The following is a 20764-nucleotide window of genomic DNA, read 5'->3' on the forward strand; positions in this document are numbered from 1 at the left end:
AATCTCATCCATTACGATTAGAAAAAGTAGCGGTGATAGAATACATCCTTGTCTCACTCCAGCAGTTACCGGGATTGGTTCGGACAAGACACCGTCGTGCAAGACCTAGCACGAAAATGCCTCATATTGTGCTTCGATGAGATGGACTAGTTTCTCTGGGACCCCTCGTCGCCTTAGAGCCGCCCAGATGTTTTCATGGTTAAGTCGGTCGAATGCTTTTTCGAAATCAACGAACACCAGCAGATGAGAGTCCTGGAATTCGTTGATTTGTTCCAGTATGATTCGTAGCGTTGTGATGTGGTCCACACATGATCGTCCGGATCGGAATCCAGCTTGTTGCCGTCGGAGTGTAGCGTCGATTTTCTCCTGGATCCTGTTCAGGATCACTTTGCAGAGTACTTTGAGGGTTGTATAGATCAACGTTATGCCTCTCCAGTTACCGCACTCTGTCAGGTCTCCTTTCTTTGGGACCTTTACGAGGATACCCTGCATCCAGTCGGCCGGGAATGTTGCAGTATCCCAGATTTCAGCGAAAAGACGGTGCAACATTTGAGCTGACAGGGCAGGGTCGGCTTTCAGCATTTCAGCAGGGATGCAATCGATCCCAGGTGCTTTGTCGGATTTCATGTTTTTGACACCATTTATGCGACTTACTGTTGGCGCTTCAAGCTGCGGGTTTTGTTGGCCATCGCTATTCGTGACTCGGAAGAGTTGTTCGAAGTGCTCAGTCCATCGTTTGAGCTGATCTGTTCGATCGGTCAATAACTGACCTGCTCGGTCTTTCAGCGGCATTCTTGCATTAGTCCATGCACCACTGAGGCGGCGAGAAATGTCATAAAGTAATCGGATATCTCTATTGGCGGCGGCTTTTTCTCCCTCTTCGGCTAGGGAGTTTGTCCAGGCTCTCTTGTCTCGTCTACAAGCTCGTTTAACTGCCTTTTCCAGCTCCGCATATCGTAAGCGGGCGGCTGCTTTGGCTGACCCGGTACATGCCTGCTCAATTCCGACTTTCGCCTTTCTCCGATCATCGATCATCCTCCAGGTTTCATCCGACATCCATTCACTTCGTCTTCCACAAACTTTACCGAGAGTACCATGGCTCGTCGTGATTAAGGCATTCTTGATTCCACACCACTGTTCTTCGACTGTTCCGTCTGTCGGCATCTCCCAGGCTTGGGATTCTAGCTGTTCAACGTATGCCCTTTTCATTTCTGGATTCTCCAACCGGCGGACGTCGTATCGACACCCGACTTTCTCCTCGCGCCGTTGGACACGCTCAACTCTCAGTCGTATCTCGCCAAGGACGAGGTGATGGTCAGATGCAATGTCTGCGCTTCGTTTGTTGCGAACATCAAGAAGGCTCCTTCTCCATTTTCGGCTGATGCAGATGTGGTCAATTTGATTTTCTGTTCGGCCATCTCGGGATACCCAAGTGACCTTATGTGAGGGTCGATGGGGGAAGAGCGATCCGCCGATCACCATGTTGTTGTTGCCACAAAATTCTACAAACAGCTCTCCGTTTTTGCTCATCTGTCCTAGACCATGGCGCCCCATGATGCGCTCAAGGTCTTGATTGTCGGAGCCAATCTTTGCGTTGAAGTCGCCCAAATGGATTTGAATGTCACCCTTCGGAATTTTCTCTACCACGCTATTCAGTTGACTGTAAAACTGCTCTTTCTCCTGCAAATCGGCAACGTCAATTGGCGCATAACACTGGACCAAATGGCTTGAAAATTATTTCAAGCTTAAACATTTTTAAACAATAGAATGGTAGATACATCATTTAACACTAAACATACCGGCACTTTGTATATACCTATTTATACCGCCGGGGGTCAAATGACCCCTAACACCTTTTGCGCTAAAACTCTGTTGTTTCTCAACCGATTTTTACAAATTTTATAGTTTCGGAAAGCTTGTAACGTGACTCAAATATAGTTTTCAGACAATATTCAGCTACAATCATGGATTTTAAAGTTATTCGTGGTCTAAGAAAAAAAATCCAAAAAAACATGCTTCGGGAAAATTGCTGTAAGTCAGTTTATGGGAGCGCGAAAACAAATTCATTTGGTGCCTGAAAAAGCTGAAGTTAGAAGCTATATGTTGCACATATGGAAAAAAAATTAAAAAAATTTTCAAGATCATGACCACAAAAAATGTAAAAAAGTTGTGTAAAAATCGTACTTTTTAATGAACCAATCGCCAAAGCTGTCCCAGTCACAGTAGAAATTTTTTGGAAAGTGAATTGGAAAATTGACGTAATTTGTGACATTTTGGCATTTTTAGATTTATAAAACACGAAACACAGAATTTTTGACAGTTATTCAAATGTAGCTGTTTTTAGACTTTTTTATCAATTTACTTTTTCTGAGACTATTCTTACATTTACGATCGGCTTTGCACTGGATTTTGAGTATGTTAACAAAAGATTTAAGGAATAAGTTTATATGCACATGAAAGGAAATTTCATACCGATTCTAGTGATGTTATTACATTGGCGGTGCAATGCGTGACAAACTTTTAACCCAATTTTTTGGCTAAATTTAGAATTCACGCGTTTTTGAGATATTTACGATGTAAGAGAAAATGAAAAAAATAGTTTTGCACAGTTTCCTTCGAAATCCGTCATTATTTTATCGATAGCTGACAAAACCGTTGATTATTCAAAGAATTACTGTATGTGAGTGTTGGAAAAGTATGCAAACATTGTCGAAAAAGTCTACATATTTCAAATCAAGCATTGGAGTGACTCACATGATCGGCAACTACGGTTAAGGGTCATCAGGGAAGTCAAGTCTCATACCAGCATTTTTAATATAGAATAAGGGAAAAACGAAGTGTAGATCGTTGAAATGTCCAAAAAAAATTCTTCGAAAAGCTGAAAGTGCGATCTATACTAACCGATTATACTTTTAGTTTGATTGATCTCATGATGGTTTTAATTCGTTATTGTCAAAATTTGTCGGGAGAAATTTCATTGAAAACACTTAAAAGGGGTTCAGAAATAATCAAGTTTTGTTAATTTCGAAATAACAGTATCCACTAAATTTCCCTCAGTATCTTTCAAAAGATAAGAATTGGACCAAAAAGTAACTGAAATCGAAGGAGAAGGAAGCAGCCACCTAAAATCCAGATTATACGAAGTATAAGTTTGAAAAACTGATCAAAATCATGAATGTAAAAAGTGTGCCCAGGCTGATAGGAGTTACATTGATTAAAATAATGAAATTTCTTTCAAAAAAGCGAAAAAAAAATTTTTCAATTTTTTTCATGAATTATCATAAAATTACCTTCATTTCCTTCATAAAAAGTATTCCGATCAAAGGAATGGTTTCTGAGATACACGCATTCGCAACTGTCCCATTTCTAAAAGAACTGTATGTATGTATGTATTGTATCCACCTTGGGTTTACGGCAGCGCCACGGTTGTGGCAAAGAAAATAACCCACGCGTCTCTCTTGGTTACCACGCAAGATAGTCATAACCACTCAATGAGACTTCAAAGGGAATAGAATCGTAAGCAGAAGCACTTACGGTATCCAGGATTAAAGGGGGAATAGTCTCGAGAAGCTATATCTATATTGATGCCAGGGCGCGTCCTTATTTTGCAAAAAATAATCTAATACCATATTTTTCTCAAATATGCCAAATTCCCTCGACATAAATTGAGAAAACAATACAATACAATTACCAAATTCAGAGGAGTATTAAAATTAGTCAAAAATTTATTGAACCTTATCTCTTCGTGTTAATGAGATAAATCTTTATAACGTTAACGAATACTCTACCTGGCATTCAAATAATTTCCACTGATTAGTAGTGGCCCTGATTTTGAACTGTGATAAGCGAAAAGGTAAACTTGATCCACAGGAAACGACCACTCAACTCACTTCTCCTGGTCTGGCCGAGATTCGATAAGCAACCCACTAAGCATAAAACTAATTTCGAATGGGTTTATCTTTCTGACTCCCACAATGCGGCCTTTTGGTCGATTCTCTGTCAAGCGTGTAGGACTGTCCTTAGTGAATTGAAAGTGAATGGACTCTAGAACGATTATCGTTACGATTCGGTTGAAGAGATTTGAATTTGCTGAAACCTCAAAAACCTTTAATTGGATCAAGTCAATAGTCAAAATGTTTATTTTGTAGCACGCTAGTTCACTGAATATCCGTCAATGGCCCACAGTGCCGCCAATTTCAATGTTCCAATGGGATTATTTTCCGAACCGCAGCAGCAGGACTACCTTCGGTGGCCATAAAACGATTCAAATCGCAGTTCTCACCACCAAAAGCGGCGCCGCCATCACTGACACGTGAAATTTGCTAAGGTGAGATACCGCCGCGTCGCCATGCGTACGATTTTACCCGGTGGCAGTGACGACGTACCCATTTGGGGAATTTGCCCCCTACAATTTTACCTTTTTTTGCTTCCAAATAGACAACGAACGCGGGAAGGAACAACGAAAACAGAACAGAAGGAGAAAAAAAAAACAAACCGAAATCTGGCTTGTTTCGTAGGGTCGATCCGGTCAAATGGGCTGTAAAGGTCAACGGAAAAGGTCATAACGCGATATGGCCGAGGGCTTACGTGTTGTGGGTGGAGGTGAAGGCAGAGATACCTACGGATTATGACCGGCGGTGGAACTGAAACATCAGTAGGCACTTTAATGTTATTTGTGTTTGAGGAAGCAATATGTTAATGCATTTTTTTACTGTGTTGGTTACCTGAGCGCAATTTACCCTTCCAATTATTCCTGCAGGGTGTTAATCGTTAATTAAGCAATTAATTATTCGAATTCATTAAGGATCCAGGGAAACAAATTCGTTTAATATTTTTAAAATAACAAAGACTTGATATAAAAATTGACTTTTGCAATCGATTTTTTCATAAAACAATGATAATCTTTTGAAGGAAAAAAAAATGAAAAGTGATTACTGAACTCTACAAATTAGGACAGTTCATTTGTCACAAAATTTTTGGGCTGTAGCTTCTGGGATATGTGCCGATAATAATGGTAGTTAATATAAATCCTCGTATCCCAACATTTTTTAACGGTCGCCATGAAATGCATTGAATTATTGAAATCCTTTATTAAAAGCTTGTACATAATTATGAGCAAACTTTGATGCCTGAATCGATCAACTTTTTTTTCTCAATCGATTGATTACTTATTTATGTTAATTTAATTAAAAATAACATCAAGGCAAATATTTCACTTGAAGGTTTTTAGATCGCATCACGATTAGAATTATATCAAAAAAGTTATCGTTTCAAAAACTGCATTATAGTATATGGACATCTGATGGTTTCCTTTAATCATCTTAGTCCTTTTTGGAAGTTTTTCGATTTTCGAGTTGGTGTCTATTAAGTTAAATTTGATAAATTAAACTAATTGCCAAAATGTGGCGCTCATTACCTATACCTATACCGCAATATTTCTCACAATTTTGGTTTCACTGATAGTATTTTTATTTTATTTGATAAATCAACTTTTTGTTAAAAGGAATTGAATGGCACCTCGTTGTCAAATTTTGGCAGCAAATTATACCTTAAAGTGACATCATTATGCCCAGTTTGGAAACGGTAAGCTCATACTTTCTCATCAATTTACATTATGCATTGTTACCTACCTCTTTGGTTTCACTAACTATCATCAAAGGTTATTTTCTAACAGACAGTAAAACTAACATCTAAGCTCTTCAAATGATACTGTATTCATCACACCTCGTTAAGACTTATTCGGCTTAAGGTGGTTTCGATTGTCTATTGAATTGATCCTCTTGAACTTCTGCTCGCAAAAATCAACCGATCTGGTAACCATCATCTTTATTAAAATATGCTAGCAATAAAGAATGAAATTCCAGTTCGGTAGTGAATGGATCCCAGTTACTTCTTACCACCTTCTTCTCTTCAAGTTGATGCCCGGAGAAATCGTGGCCCCATAGAAATGCAAGAATTTTCGGTCCAACCCTGGGGCTAAGGAAGGCAAAAAATGCACGGTTGAATAGATGGAAGCATGAAAACTCTTCATCAGTGGAAATATTTCAATTTGATGCTCCGCCGAGAAGCAAAGCATCGGATTCACATTCATGGCAAGTTTGCTGAGCACCCGACCGTCGTTGCTCTTCGAATAGTTATGTACGTACATAGTAACTGGGTTCTTTTTTCTCTATACATGTGTGTACATATTTGAACCATAACATCAACAAACAGGCACTGCAGCAGCAAGGATGTAGCCCTCAACACCGACAGAATGATGGTAGACAGAAACATATCGGTACAAAGGACATCCTCCGCGCCACCGAATGGATACAGCAATCTCGATGGATGTAACTTCTGAGCCTCGTCTCTAACGGAATCTTTTTGCAAGCCTATTCCGGTTCAACTAACCGAACTGAGGAACCTTAAAGAGAGGAGGGGGAAACTCTTCTCTTCATCAGATCTGAAGGTGCCAGGATTTGTTCTGTTGGTCCACATCAGGGATGGCAAATTTTTCCAGAATTTTTGAATAAGCCACTTTGACAAGCTGCCAAAAATGGGGATTTTTTTAAATCTGACAATTTGCGCCGGGGGTCTTCAGTTCTTCCCTTAAATGGAAAATTTTATCCTAAAAACACATGTATTTTTTCAGGTTTCTTAATTTTTTTATTTTTCGAGTTAGATTCAGTTAGATTTTTTTTAGTAAATAAAATGAAACCACATTTCAGAGCAACGTAACTCTGTCATTTTTCAATGGAAATCATCAAAAATAGTACAGAAAAACGCATAGCAATTTTAATAGCTTTTCAAATAAAATACCCAAAAAATTTAAAGTAATGACCTTAAACAAGAAACACTGTAAAAAGGCTTTAAATGGTGTTTTGAAATATCGTGTGCATGAGCGCCAGATGTTGCGGAGGGTCGCAAACAATAATCGGGCTTTTCTGATCCGGATGTTGATGTCTTTCTTGGCACCACCATCAGGCATAATCTGGCAACCAAGATACTGGAAGCACTCCATTATCTCAACTTGTTGCCCAGCTACCACAAAATTGGAAGGAATCACTGTGTTAATTTCCATCGCATTGGTCTTGATTTTGAGACCTGCTGCCCTGTAGCTTTCGGTAAAGTCGTCGGTCAAACCCCAGAGGTCAAATACTCTTAGAAATCCTGGCGAGGCTTAATGTGGATCTGGCCAACATAGGGAACACCAGTACCTACCAGGCTTAGAACGGGAGTGAGTCAAACATAGATGTCACCTTCGGTAGCCCAGGGTTAGTATGCGATTGGATGGTAGACGCGAGTCTCGTACAGGGGAACGCCTCTAGAAGACAACGCCTCCAGAAGTTCGACCAAAACGCCTTTGTCGAAGCGTTGCACTGGAAGAGGAACCTGGACAACCTGTCCGCGGAAGAACTGACGAGGGTTCAGGCTCGCGCTTGCGATGCTGCGATGACGAGAAGGGCCAAGCATGAAAACACTAGGCCACCCGTCTATTGGTGGACGGTGGAAATTGCGGGTCTGCGTGCCGACTGTCATAGGGCAAGGAGCAGGATGCAGAACGCAAGGACCCAAGAAGAGCGAACGGAGCGTAGGCCACTATTCACAAGCGCGAGATTGGCCCTCCGCAGGGCCATCAACGCAAGTAAGAGGGCACCTTTCAAGCAGTTATACCGTGACGCCAACGACTGTTCATGGGGTGATGCCTATCGGATAGTCATGGGCAGAATTAAAAGTGGGGGTGCACCACCTGCAACGTGCCCCGATAAACTGAGAGTCATCATCAATGAGCTGTTCCCACAGCAAGATGTTACCCGCTGGCCAAAAGTCCCGTATGACTGGGACACCAGCGCCGAAGAGCGGATAACGTTGGAAGAACTTCGCGAGATCGCCAAGACTCTCCAGCCGAGGAAGGCCCCCCCGGACCGGACGGCATCCCGAACGTCGCAGTGGAAGCCGCGATCAGGGAGTTCCCCGATATGTTCCGGACATCGTTGTAACGATACGTGACGGAACGGGTGTTCGTCCTTCTGCCCAAACCGGGTAAGCGTCAGGAGACCCATCGGCGTATCCGCCGATCTGTCTAATGGATACAGCGGGTAAGTTCCTGGAGAAGGTGATTCAGAACCGACTTCAGAGATACACTGAAAGCGAGGGTAGACTCTCGGAGAAACAATTTGGTGCCATCCACTCTGTCATCGAGGTAGCGGACAGAGCCAGGCTAACCAAGAGGAGAAGGCTCCACTTTTGCGCGGTGGTCACTCTAGATGTGAAAAACGCCTTCAACAGTGTCAGTTGGACAGCGATTGCGTCGTCGCTCATCCAAATGAGGATCCCGGCATATCTGTATAAGCTTGTGGGAAGTTACTTCCACAATCGCCAACTGCAGTATATGACCGGCGAGGGTTTGCGAACACAAGAGGTTTCGGCGGGTGTTCCACAGGGGTCAATACTCGGCCCGGTTCTGTGAAACATCACTTACGAGAACTTCTACGAACGAGCCTCCCATCGGGAGCTGAACTCGTAGGATTTGCGGATGATGTAGTCCTCTTGGCGAGAGGCTCCTCAACAGCGGAGGTTGAGCTACTGGCCACGGTAGCTATCCAGGCAGTGGAAAGCTGGATGTACTCCAAGTCCCTGCGTCTAGCCCACCACAAACCGAGATGGTGCTTATCACCAACCTTATCTCACCCCAAACAGGTACCATTGCCGTTGGACCGTGCAATATCGTGTCCAAACGAGCAATCAAGTACCTAGAGGTGATGATTGACGACAGGCTCAGTTTTACGAGCCATGTCGATTACGTGTGAAAGAGAGCGGCAATGGCCACGGCCGCACTCACACGGATGATGCTAAACTCCTCGGTCATCCAAAATAGCAAAAGGAGGATCCTGGCAAGTGTGACCACATCGGTATTGCGGTACGGAGCAGGCCCTGGGAAGAAACTGTAACCTGCAGTGACTTAGCAGCGTTCAGCGGCTGATGAACCTGCGGGTTATCAGCGGATACCGGATCATGTCGTCCGAAGCCGCCTGTGTAGTAGCGGATGTCATGCCCATCTCGGTTTTGCTTGAGGAGAATGTCTATTGCTACGACAACAAAGGCACGCCCAATGTACGAGATCTCGCCAATGAGGATTCCATGTCCAACTGGCAGCAGCTGTGGGACAGCTTAACGAGAGGAAAGTGGACCCATCGTCTGATCCCGCACATCGGGAGCTGAATCGAAAGAAAGCACGGTGAAGTGGACTTCTATATGACGTAATTCCTGACTGGTCATGGATGCTTCATGAAGTACCACTACCGGTTTGGACATGTGGCTTCGCCATATTGCCCAGATTGTGGTGGAGAAGAGGAAACACCCGAGCATGTGATGTTTGTCTGTCTGAGGTTTGCGGCTGTACGTACTTCCATATTTGCTGCCTGTGGGCCCGAAACGACAGCAGATAACGTTGTACAGAGGATGTGTGCGGATTTCAACACTTGGCATACGGTCAGCGATGGGTTCACCCGGATCATGACTGCCCTGCAGAGGAGCTGGAACCAACGGCAGTCCGCGAACGGTGTAGGATGATTCCATCGACGGGGAGCATCTGAGTAGTGCGCGTCCGATCCCTTGATTGAAGCTACAGAGGTAAGGCAAAATCTTCTGCGTAGTGGAGGTCAGGGGTGCGCCACGAACGTGTGTAGGATACCCCAATGTCGGGGAGTATCCGAGTAGTGTCGCTTCCTAAGAGGGAAACTGCGAGAATAAGACTTAACCTTCCTCGTAGCGGATCTCGAGGGAAGAAGGTTAACCACTGTCGGGGGATACCCACGGGTAGAGAGGCTCTCGATGCCGGGCGAGCCTCTCGAGTCGGTGTAGGATGTCGTCACCGTCGGGAAACATCCGAGTCGTAGCGTTCCAAGTCCCGAACGTGTGCCGTGACAGGCGCGAGTCCAGGACAAGCTGCTCTTGACCTGGCACACAACGGGCAGGAAAATCCGTGGGCCAAAAATCCTAGGGTTGCTAGCCAAGGGGATAAAGAAGACCGGACAACGGTCGGAGTACACTGACCCCATTGAAGGGGGGCTGTCGAGTAGAGTGCGTCCGACTCCACGGTTTGAAGCTACAAGATAAGACAATACCTTCCTTACCTTACCCTGAAGATAAGAGGTCGGGCCTCGAGTCGTTAGAGGAAAGGTCAGGCCTCAAACCTTCAGGCGAGAGGTTTGTGTGGTCAACCGAGTCTTTATGATAAGGGGTCGGGTCTCGAGTCGTAAGAGGAGGGATCAGTCCCCTTTTCAACAAGAGGAGGGGTACAAGTGGCCACCTCGAGTCATTACGAGGAAAGGTCAGATTTCAAGTCGTTAGAGGAGAGATCGGGCCTTGAATCGTGTAGAGGAGAGGTAAACCTCGAGTTGATGCGAGGAGGGGTCGGATCTGAAGTCGTTAGAGGAAAGATCAGGCCTCAAGTCGCGAAGAGGAGAGGTTCGTGTAAGAATCTCGAGTTATTGCAAGGAGATGTTGGTACTCAAGTCGTTAGAGGAGAGTTCAGGCGTCGAGTCGTAAAGACGAGAGGTTTTGCTGAAAGTGGTCTCGTATTGCCTTGGAGCGCATTAGCGCGAATAGACCTCCCACTATTGAAGCATAGTGTACTAAACAGTTCGAGGTGGGAACCAGGTCTGCGGCCCCAGGTGGAGTTTAGGGAGTAGGGGGTATACACGGAGTATATCATGAGTCTTCCCATTGTACCCATGGACCCAGAGTAGCAAACTGGGGGGACGCGGTGGCTCGCCGTGCCTTGGAGTACAATCCGTAAACCGGGATTTAGCACCTGTGGTTACCAACTAAAAAAAAAGGTCGTCGGGTTTGCTCTGCATGTCTTGTTGTGTTTGGGCGAGCAAAACTATATAGTCTGCCAGGTCAATGTCGTTCAGTGGCTCCATTGTCCAATGATTCCAGGACAATCCTCGGTTTGGTCTACAGTTAATCGAGCTAGTCAAGGTCTCATCCATTACGATAAGAAAAAGTCGGTCGAATGTTTTTTACGAAAAAACGAACACCAGCAGAAGAGAGTCCTGGAATTCGTTGATTTGTTCCAGTATTATTCGTAGCGTTGTGATGTGGTCTACACATGATCGTCCGGATCGGAATCCAGCTTGTTGGGTCGGAGGGGAGCGTCAATTTTCTTCTGGTTCCCGTTCAGGATCACTTTGTAGAGTACTTTGAGAGTTGTAGGTACATATAATTGTGCTGACAAGGCAGGGTCGACTTTCAGCATTTCAGCAGGGATGCAATCGATCCCAGTTGCTTTGTTGGATTTCATATTTTTGATTGCCGCTTCTATTTCAGCCAGCGAGGGCGCTTCCGAGTTGACGCCATTTATGCGGCTTACTGTTGGCGCTTCAAGCTGCGGGTTCTGTTGGCCATCGCTATTCGTGACTCGGAAGAGTTGTTCGAAGTGCTCATCTGTTCGATCGGTCAATAACTGACCTGCTCGATCTTCTGGCGGCATTAGTCCTTGCACCACTGCGAGAAATGTCATGAAATAATCGGATATCTTCATAAGCGGGGGCTATTTTTCCTTTTTTTGGCTAGGGAGTTGGTCCTTGCTCTCTTGTATCGTCTACAAGCTCATTTAACTGCCTTTTCTAGCTCCTCTCGATCTTAAACTCTATTACAGACCTCTAACTAAAAAAGGTTTTTTCTAGGTTACGGTCACAAAATCTTAAATCCAACAGAACTTTTTTCAAAGATTGATCCAGTTTTTAGTAGCTGTAATTTGTAATGATCTTACTAACTCCTGGCTTTCAATTGCATACAAAAAGCTAAACTAGCAACCGCAGCCAATCGAATGTATGGCAAACTGCATGATTTCTCCTTAGATATGCCGATCGAAGCCATCCAAAACATGACCTGACTCGGTGCTTTGTGCACATAGCGACACGACCACATCACATGAGAGCGGCTCGTGAAGTCTCATCCTGTCGTGCCGTTGCTAGCTCTTTCCTACTGGGCCAAACAAGGGAAGGAACTGTGCAGAACATTGATGGACAGGAGGCACGAAACCTTATCAAACCGGTATCAGAAAATGGGACCATCATCATCTTTGCGGAGCCAATATTTCCTATTTACCGCCATTCAATGTTTGGGACGTTCTGGTGCTTCTGCTAGTGAGAAAAAACTACCAGGACAACGGCACGGCTCCAGAAATGAAAGGAAAATAACGAACCAGGTCCTCTTCTTGTCAGAAGCCAGTCGCCGCGCCTTTTGGGGATTGTCGATGATGGGTACCCAGCTAGATACCCAACACCAACAAGAACAACAATCAAGTGATACAGAACATGATTCGGATGGTTCCCCGGGTGAGCGGAATGTTTTGCGAAATGGACCAAGTGGAGGAATGGGTAATGATGCCAAATGGATGAGATTGGTCGAGTTAGGTATGCAGTGGGAATTGATACAATGTTTCTATTTTCGGCTTCTGGGGTCGAATGTGAGATGTTTCCTTTTGCTTGGAAATTTTTGTACATATTCCTCCGATTGCTTTAGGAATAGAAAGCACTCTCTGATTAATGTGTCAATCAAAATTTATTCGAGAAAAAAACCCTTTGACAAAAGAGTTGGTCAGTTCAGTAATGTACAATTTTCCAGATCCAAAAGTAGTTAAATTGCATAGTATTCTTACCGTTTTTATTTTATTGATCTTAGCAAAGCGATAGCTCTTTTTCTCCATAGAAAACTGCTCCGGCTTCTTATTAGTCAAAGAAGATTAACTTCCTTGCAAACCCCGTCAAAACTATAGGTTCATTATATTATTTTTAGGGTACGATTAAATCCAATTAGATGGTGAAAAAGCAAGTTCTCATAGGTATTTTTAAACTTCAAGCTAAAAAACATTAGGAAAATTTTATTAAATGCAAAATTGCTTGAACAAACATACATCATTATACTGCATTTTGCGTGCTTTGACATATTTTTTATATATCCTTCATCCAAAAGTTTCTCGTCAGAAGTCTTGACACTAATGCTCATTTATGAAACCTAAGAGCTGAAATTTGCTGTGGATAGCCTGTTTCTAAAGTTCTATTAGATTATCAATTCATTATGAGCGAATTTGAGATTGTTTGGGCTTCTGAAATGAACATCAGCCAAAATTGTATGCTGAATGCAAAGTAAATCAGTCGGTCAATATAACGAACGATAAGTCTTCGATGGCCAAATCCATTCTATGACTTCAATTTTAGTTACCTTTTGCTCATATAATGTTCAAAAACATTACATTCAGTACTTAAATAACTATCCAGATGGTTGAAAAACAGGTTATTAGCCATCTTTCTAGAAATTCTGCCGTTATTGCTAGTTGGTAGTATATTTCCTTGGTTCCTCTATCTTGATGAAATGCTACGGTTTTAAGCCTTTTTCTTCAGCATATTTTCATGCAATTTAGCTTTAAGAAAAATCTGAGGGTTTTCAGCTTAAAGTTGAAGATATAGGGGGAAGTCGTTTAATACCGGACACTAAAGGTTTTTAAGCAATAACTTCAAAAATAGATTTTTGTAATTATTGGTTCCTCTACTGATTTGAAGAGTATCAATATTATAATCACTTAACTATATTAGAAAAAAATTAATTTACAACATATTCATGTGGTAAGAGAAATTATTTCATGTTAGTTTTCACTCATTTCCAAAAGTGTTGCCTATGGCCGGACACTACGAATTACTTCACCAAAGTTGTCACAAATGGCACAAAAACGTCGGAAAATGACTGAAATCACTTGCACAGGTCTTGTGAGTATGTGTTTTCTAATACTGAACTTTCTATGAAGCCAGTCATAAAATTTTTTTTGACAAACCAGAATGAAACATTTGTTTCGAAAAAACTAGAGAAAAATTACCTATGACCGGACAGCAAAATCTTAAGTTTCTCTGAGGACCAAAATAGTTTCGTTATTGAATCCATATCTTCTGCTAATTATTTGAGGGTGCTATAGAGATGAAAAAATGAAAGTTTCAAGTTGAAATCATCTATAAGTTTAAATATTTTCTTGTCCGGTCATAGACAACAACTTGGTGTCCAGTCATAGACAAATCGCATTTATTTTTATTTACCTAATATTTCGTTTGAACTTCCGTTTTATTATCTTATATCTACTGTAGTCGAAAGATAACCAATCAACGATGTCGTTCATGTGCAGTTCACATTTTACAAGCCGAAAAAACTGACCACAATACAAATGTAAAGTTTAGGCGATCCTCTCCGTACTGCTAGGCAAAAGCTTCAGATGCCTATCATTAATTTACCTTTTCAGATTGGATTAACATATTTCTAAAACCATATCAAGCTACTATTTACTTTATTTTCATGGCGTTACTCGTCCAAAAAAATATTTGCCTTATGCATATGAAAGCTGAAGCTAAATGCCTACATCATGAAGACAAGAAATATTTTTTTAAATTTTTTTTAATGAAATGGTCACAAAAAGTTAAAAAAAAGTGTTCTAAAAAACCTACTTTTCATTCGATTGCTAGTAAATACTGTTTTAGCGATGGTAGAGTTTTAGAAAAAATATAACAACAAACTTTATTGAAATTCTAACATTTTGCTGTCTTTAGATTTTTGATGCAACAAAAATTGAAATTACTGGAATTTTTCATAGTTCACTACTTTGCGCAATTTTTTTACAAATTGAATTTTCATCTCTTTTTGTGATCCACCGTCAGGTTGTACCCGGATTTTCAGTGCTTTTACTTTGTTTGGACCAATAAAAAGTATATTCATTGGAAAGCACATTTAATCTACATTCTAGTGAGGTGCCACAATTTACGCTGTGAGATTTCACAAAAATATAAAAATTATAAACGTAAAATCATTCCTGGATTTCTAGAACTACAAGCAGCGCGTCCAGCAAAACGTGCTTGTTTGCTCTCCGAGTAGGTACGGTGGATGGTGATTTGGGAAGAGAGCCAAGCCGAGAGCCGAAATAATGATGCGTTTCGTGCGTTTTTTGGTTGGACTTTGGCGCAAGATGAGGGTTCAAGTCCTACCGGGAGACAAGACGAATTTTTTTCGCATATTTTTCAACATCGATTTTCTCTTATCTAGTACCTGAAATTTCATTTAACACAGTTGGATTCATTTCTCTACAAAAAAAAATTACACGTTAATACATCGAAATTTAAACAGTTGACAAAATATGAAAAACAATGAAAACTTATAAATTTCAAAATAAGGATACAAAACCAAGTCATTGAAGAATGAAAAACAGATAAAAATTGCAAATAAAATAATAATCAAGGTTTTATTTAAGTTTTGAAAACAAAAGTTTAAACTTAGATTAGAAAAGAATGGATAATGTGAATAAAAACGTTTTTTGCATTTTTTTCATTATAATTTATTTTGATAATCATAATTTTCATAATAATGAGCTTTGTAATTATCAAAAAAAATCGTTCGTTGTGTCTCTAAGAAAACGAGCAGAACCATGCTTTAAAAATGGGGAATCGAACGTTGGCATGCAGTTATGAATTTTCTTATTGAAGAACAAAAAAGTTTATTGATAATTCTTAGTCAGATCTCAAAATTCTGTGGATCCAGCTTCGCATTTAAATTAAAAAATATGAGGAAAAAAAATTATTGATCAAATGAATACAATGTAAAATAAGTGTTTTATGTTTCTGCATTGCGACGTTGCAGTTTCAAAATTGAGGAATTTAAAATTTATCTTAAAAAAGTAAAAAATATATTTTTTTCATCAACAACTTTTTTTGTGATTTTTACTTTATGAGTATGTGGTTTATGTTCCTTGAAATATAACCAAAAGGGGCTTGTGATATAGCTCAGTTGGCAAGTCTGTTGCCTCCTGAGAAGATGTCCGCGAGTTCAAGCCCAAGAGTAAACATCGAACGCAGTTGTACCGGATAGTTTTTCAATAACGATCCACCAACTGCAACGTTGATAGAGTCGCGAATGCCATAATGATGGTATAACGACTATAATCGAATAAAAAAAAAAAAAAAATAACCAAAAGATTTTTAATAAGTGTCTTTTAAATGTTAAAATTCTGGATTGTAGAACCTCAATGCTTTGTTGAAAGTTGTGCAAAATGAGCAGAACTGGCCAAGTTTAAATGTATACTGCCAAGCGTTTTTTTTATTAATTTTTGAAATAAATTTACTGAAATATCTCGGAAGAGTTTAAATGCATAAAATCTAATTTCAAGAAAACACGCTTTTAAATTGTTGTGTTTGAAAATTTTTCATATATTTTTCGAGAATTTCTATTTTTCTTTCGAATGTGAAAGTATGTTAATAAAATCTGAAAATACCAAAAATCTTTAATTGTTGTTTTAAATATGAAGAATCGATTGGCATCATTCTCTCAAAATGGATCAAAAAATTGATTTCAGGTGTAAAATTTTCGGTCAGATGTTGACCATAGGGAGCGTCAAAATGAATTTTTCGCTGTTTTGCGTTTGATTAAGATGCAAATTTGCTTTTGGGGGTGTTAAAGGACGGTCGATTGATTTTAGGCTTCAAATTTTGGACCAAGAGTCGGCGAGAGGGGTTGTATATATTAACTTTCACCAATCGAGCGATATTGTTGAAATTATTGGACAGGAATATTTTTAGTGGAAGTTTTTAAGAACGAGAAATTCATTTCCAGTGCTCAATTTCGAATTATTGTCGAAAAAAGAGATCATTCATGTTGATTGTTCATTGTAACCGTGATATTGTTTTGATTATGAATCGGATTGGTTTTGAGGGACGGGAAATTGATTTAAGGTATCAAATTTCGGGTCACTGGTGGTCAAAAGAAGTGGTCCATATGAACAGTTCACTATTTTTGCGATACTGTTTTTTGATATTGTCGATTCATGTGAATATTTGCATTCTGGGGTTTTGAGGGACGATCATTCTCTTATGTTGAATCATAATTTTAAAGTGCATTAAAAGGTTTCATCCAAACTTTTGCAAAAAAGACGTTAAAATGCGAAGGATTTAGATGAAAATATATGTCCCGGAATGTAGTGAGATAATCAATTACATGTATAGTGTGAACCCCGAAAAAAATCTTATCCGAAATTCTCTAAACTGAGTAATTAGCCTTCGATATGTTCTACAATTCAAATCCTTAAATTTTTCTCGTTTCTTGACCCTTCGTTTTTTTCAAGATTTTCAAAAAGTCGTCAATTTCATTATAATCTGTTTATAATCTGTTGCTCGAAATTATTGAAGTTTTGAAAAAATGTCGTTAAAATTGTTAAACTTTGAATCGGAATTGAAAAAAATATCTTTAATTTAAAATTGCTCTGAACTTAAAATTTCTAGTAAGTAATCGAAGTTTAGCACATTTAAGTATGGGACTGATGAAAATAAATTTAACTAATATTGTTCTCGAGAATGCCTTTCATTCAAGCTCTATAATTTTTCATCTAAGCTCAAATTATCTTACGGTTTTTAACGGACTTATTTATTATTACGTTAAGACTCAATCAACTATGATTGAAGACTTGGTTACGAATACACATGTCAATGAGAACCTTGAAAAATGAAAGGTGTCAAAATTGCATATGAATTCGAGTTTTGGTAAGACATTCCTTGAAGGCTACCGTATGTGTTGAAAATCCATCTGAGTCTTCTGGACAAGCCATGGAAAAATTATTGATCCCAAGTTTTAATTTCTTGTGTACGCTGTTTATATTAAGCCACCCAAACGAACAGCAGAAAAGTCACTTAGTACTGGACAAACAAAATTCCGAAACAACATTCATTCCTTAAAGTCTCGGGAACTAGAAATATCATTATAGAATTTTGATTGATCCTTACGTTAAATTGTCTTGAAAACACGATGAAATCATAAAATTTGAAACACGATTATTTTAATTAAGTTTTCACAACGAAATTTTTGTAATTTTTTTGATATTTAAGTTTGGAAATATTGCATTTTTAAAAAGATGGCTATCTGAAATTTGGGAAAAAGGAGGGATAGTCCACATGGAAGAGGGGAGGGGGAGGGGCACTTTCAAAATTTCAGGATATTTATTGTAGATTAAGGCTGCGAGAATTTTTCCGGACTGGACAAATCCGAGCTATTTCATATAAATGATATATGATTTCGAAATTAAAGACCGAAAATCCAGGCAATGCACAGTGGGGATTTTTGATCAAAAAAAGGTACCTATTACTGTGACGATCGCCAGTACTAAATTCTGGTAAGCTATCGTTTCTTATGTAAAAAAACACGAGAAATCGAATGGTCAACACCGTTTGCTGATTAAACGACTCTGAACGTCTCATTTTGTCTGATTTTCCCTATTTTTTAGGGTGTAAAGTTTTAATTTCGATTGTAGCAATCTATCTTGCAACAAAAATGCCACGAAAACCATACCTTTTAATGTAAAAATGTCGGCTGAATCGATTGGTATTCTCCAATTTTTGTTTTGACTACGGCAAGTGGCTCATTTTGCCTCTTTTCTCCTAAAAATAAGAAATTTTTCAAAGAAATGCACTCAAACAAAGTATAATCCAACAATTTTTTATCATGAAACATAATTTTTTGTAGATTTATTTATCCTCTAGCTAACCGTGTTGCTTTTTGCACTAGAATGAATTGAAACGGCTGAATATCCCCAACTTCCCCTAGATTTTTCAAATTTTTGCATAAATTTCACTGTAACATTCGAGCAATTCACATACCAAACACAAAAATTATGTGATTCAGTGTAATATTTGTCGCTGAATTTAATGGTGTACACCGCTTAGTGCTCAGCTCATAGGAATAGCCACAATCACCCCGTTTCCCCTAAAATCGAGCGATATGTTGAAAAAAATAATTATAACAAATGACAATGCATCAAAAAATGCAAAAAAAAAATGATTGAAACAGGTGTAAAATTCATTGCTGAATCGAATGATGTACACCGCTTAGCGTTAAGTTGACGAGAAGAGTCTCAATCACCCCAACTTACCCTAAAATAATGCGATATGTACCAAAAAATCGTAGTAACAAACGAAAAAGCATCAGGAAATGCACAAAAGTTATTGAATCAGATTTTAAACATATTGCTTAATTGAATGATCAACACCGCTTAGCATTAGGTTTACGAGAAGTGTCTCATTTCCCTCAATTTCCCCTAAATTCATTCATAAATTCATGCAGTATAATTTAAAATATCCAAATGAGAAAGTACCAGCAAAGTTTATTAATAAAAATAAATCAGATGTTAAATTTACTGTATAATCTAATGAAAGGCATCGTTAAGAACTCAGTTAATGAGAACAATCAACATTGCCCCGATTTCCCCTAGAATCATGCCATATACTTAGAAAAAAAATTTATAACAATTGAGAATGCGTAAGAAATCGCCCAAAACTGATTGAATCATGCATTAAACTGATTGTTGAATAGAACCTAGTACACCGCTAAACCTTCTAAATTTCCTGATATATTATATGATGAGTTCTGTTCAGCGCTCAGTTAAAGAGAAGAGCCTCAATCGACTCCATTTCCCCAAAAAATCATAAAATATGAAAAAAGTCCTTGTAATAAAAGAGATCGGTTTGAATGTTACTGTTGCATCGACAATGCCTCATCATGTTTAAACCAATAGCAATTATCAATTCAACGAAATATCGTTAAAATTCAGGGGAAAAGGGGCCAGCGGCTTCGGCGTAGTGGTTAGAGTTCAAGTCATCTACGCCAAAGTTCATGAGATCGAATCTCGGTCATGGCATACATAGTACACTTTCTGTTGTCTGGTGGTTTTAGCATTTGTGAGATGCTAGCCATCATTACTTCGAAAGATGTGCGCTTAGAAAGAGACGAACCAGCCCAAGGCTGAAAGTCTCTATAATGAGAAAAAAAAAAAAAAAAAAAAAAAAAAAAAAAGGGGAAAAGGGGGCGATCTAGGCTTTTTTAACAACTGAACGTTTAGCTGTGTGCAGCATTCTGTTCAACAATTAGTTTTCACATTGTTCAATTGTTTCTGTACACTTTCTGATGCATTCTCAAAAGATACAAGATTTTTTTTAATATATTGCAAATTTTAGGAGAAATTGGGGCAATTAACACTCAATTCATCAACAGAAATCAAGCGGTGTCCATTATTTGATTTAACAGAAACGTTTACACATGTTTTAATGTTTTGTACTTTTTCTGATGCTTTCACACTTGTAACTAGGATTTTTTAGTTCATAATGTATGAGTTAATGAATGAATTTAAGGAAAATTGGGGAAAATGAGACTTTCTTCGTCAACTCAGTGCTTAGCGGTGATCTTCATTCGATGCAGCAATGAGTTTTCCACCTGATTCAACGTCTTTTTCATCTGTTTAATAGCATTTTCGTTTGTTACAATGTTATTTTCGAAGAAATTGCATGAATTTAGGGGAAATCGGGTTGATTGAGGGTCATATCGTCAACTTCACGCTTAGCGGTGGACATCACTTGATTCAGCTATAAGTTTTACACCCGGAACAATATTTTTTGCATCTCTTGAATTCAATTCTCGTTTGTAACTACGATTTTTCAAAAAAATTGGATGAATTTAGGGAAAATCGGGGTGATTGAGGCTCTTCTCGTCAACTTAATGCTAAGCGGTGTACATTATTCGATTCAGCAATGAATTTTACACCTGTTTCAATCATTTTTGTGCATTTTCTGATGCATTGTCATTTGTTATAATGATTTTTTTCAACATATCGCTCGATTTTAGGGGAAAACGGGGTGATTGTGGCTATTCTCGTAAGCTGAGCACTAAACGGTGTACGAATCAGCGACAAATTTTACACTGAATCACA

This window comes from Uranotaenia lowii, chromosome 3, assembly GCF_029784155.1.
Source record: "Uranotaenia lowii strain MFRU-FL chromosome 3, ASM2978415v1, whole genome shotgun sequence".
Classification (NCBI taxonomy): Eukaryota; Metazoa; Arthropoda; class Insecta; order Diptera; family Culicidae; genus Uranotaenia; species Uranotaenia lowii.